The following is a 2,409-nucleotide window of genomic DNA, read 5'->3' on the forward strand; positions in this document are numbered from 1 at the left end:
GATATCAAGCTTGTTATTTACACAGATGAATGCTGAATTTTTACCATTATATACCATTATATAAGTTCCATCCAATCAGACAGCACACTAAAAGTTTGGTAGGTATAAAATTTTTATTGAATACTCACTTATATATCACATACTTGAAGTCAGACACAAGACTATACATCATTTATTTTGCTTACTGCAGATATTATTTCTTGCATATAATCCACAGTGGCCTCAGCCAATTTATCTTTGTGTAGTGCAGCCATGAACAGCTCCTTCTATAATCATTAGTCCGTGGTTTGGTATAATCTTGTCGAATTCCTTTGCATCGCCTAACTCGACAAATACATCAACAGACCCGTGGATCGTCAACACCCTGAATAATTTGTGCGAAATTAAGTTTACATAACAGAACATAAAAATGCATAGTTCCAGAACACGAAAGGAGGGCTTTTTTTTAACTTTATGTATGTCACTTTCAAAATTAAATACAAATAATTGACAAAAAATTATCGGCATGGCAACAGTTGTAGTATCATTTATTTGAATTTACGATATATGCTTAAGTGAAACCAATAAAATAAGACAAAAATTTGTGTGAAACGATCTTACGGGTCTATTTTGTGAGACAGATGTGTTATTTGCGTCATCTATGAAAAAAATAAAAACTATAAAATGTGTGAACATTTATAGTTTTTTATTGAATCAACATAAAATGTACAATAAATAAAGTATCTGAAAATGTATGGTTAGTTTTGAATTATACATTTGATGGCCAATACTATTTTCAAAAAATAATTAAATAATTGCTTTCATTTTTTCAGGGAAAAAACGAAGAAGATTTTTTTTTATTAAATAGCCATAAATATTCCAGGTGGATTCTTTTGAGTAGATCTTTTGAGAGACTATCTCACGAGGCTATATCTGTAAGACAGATCAATCCGACACATGCTTATATTAAAAATATATTCTTGACTTAAAAACTATAATTTTTCATTAGTTAAGTCAGGTTATAGATCCGTTTCACGAAATTAATCTGTCAGACTGATACGATCGTGGATGATCAAAATTATAAAAAAGCATGAGAACAACTAAAGTTGCCGGAAGGACTAATAACGAGATAGCGAAGCAAGAAGTATAAGGAAGCTCTTTAAAGACACAGAGTGAGCTACCGAGAAGTGCCTAAAAACATGTCGTCAAGGCTAGAAGGGTTCGGGGACGTGGCAATCAAGTTGAAGGTCATTGCGACATCATTCAAGTGTTAAAGGACCAAAAGGACATCAACAACCACACGTTCCAAGCATGCAGCCCTGTGCGCAACGCACAAAAAAAGCTCCGGACCGGACCAGGGGTGCCCTAGTCCGCCCTGCCTTGTCGATCTGAAGTAAAGAAGTGCAGTAGCCTGCGCGCACCAGGACGACGCGTAAAAAAGATTTTTCTTTCAGTATCTGACTTTTTTTTAACGATATCCGGTCCGATCCAACTATTGAAAAATATTACTTTTTATGTCAAAATTATTAATTTTCATTGCATATGAACCGGGTTAACGCATATCACATATATAGATGCGTAAGACATAAGACACCTACTCTTTTGTTAACTTTCGACATCGCCCTTGTATATTTTGATAATTGTCATTTTACCCCTAATGATTTTATAATTACTATTTTAGTCCTTTAACAATTTTAAACTTTATTGCTTTTACTCTATCATAATGCGGTCATTTTCTTACGCACAAGTTGAATTAATTCAAAGTTGATTTTTTTTTTAAATGATTATACAAACACGAAACGCGTGTGCTGAGACACAAATAATAATAATACTAGAGGATGTTATCTTTGTAATCAGGTTTGCATGGCATAAATCAGGTGTCTGACCCGAAATAGTTGACAACCAAATTAATCGGGTCGGGTGTTTTTCGACTTGATCCCATGTCAGGGAACTATTTTTTAGATAGGCTAGTTCAATAGTGCAGCCAAAAACCATGTTCAAATACAAGTTGGAGCTGATATAGTTCTCTAGAATACGAATAGTTAAATGAAATGCTAGAACAATGGCAATACCCTGGTACAAGATCCGATGGTTCCAAACTAAAATTGGACTCTTAGATCTAGCATGAGATATTACATTATGCTGCCATAACGAACCAAGATTACCTAATTGATATGTATGGTGCCATGATCTTTGGACAGAAGTGCAAGTTCTAGTTTGAAGCAAGTCCCTGAATTTCAAACACGAAACAGAAAATCCTGCTCATCTCCTGTGATGGGTATTAGTGATCTACTTGAGTTTGAAGCAAAGGTTGATCTTTTTCCAGAAGAGCAAGACTCAGAATGGATCACTCACAATGATGCAAGCAACCATAAAAATTTTCAAAGACTCGTCACATCACTGAAGAGCAACATTATCGTACAAAATAAA

The sequence above is a fragment of the Primulina eburnea genome, chromosome 17 (assembly GCF_022965805.1).
Source record: "Primulina eburnea isolate SZY01 chromosome 17, ASM2296580v1, whole genome shotgun sequence".
Taxonomy (NCBI): domain Eukaryota; kingdom Viridiplantae; phylum Streptophyta; class Magnoliopsida; order Lamiales; family Gesneriaceae; genus Primulina; species Primulina eburnea.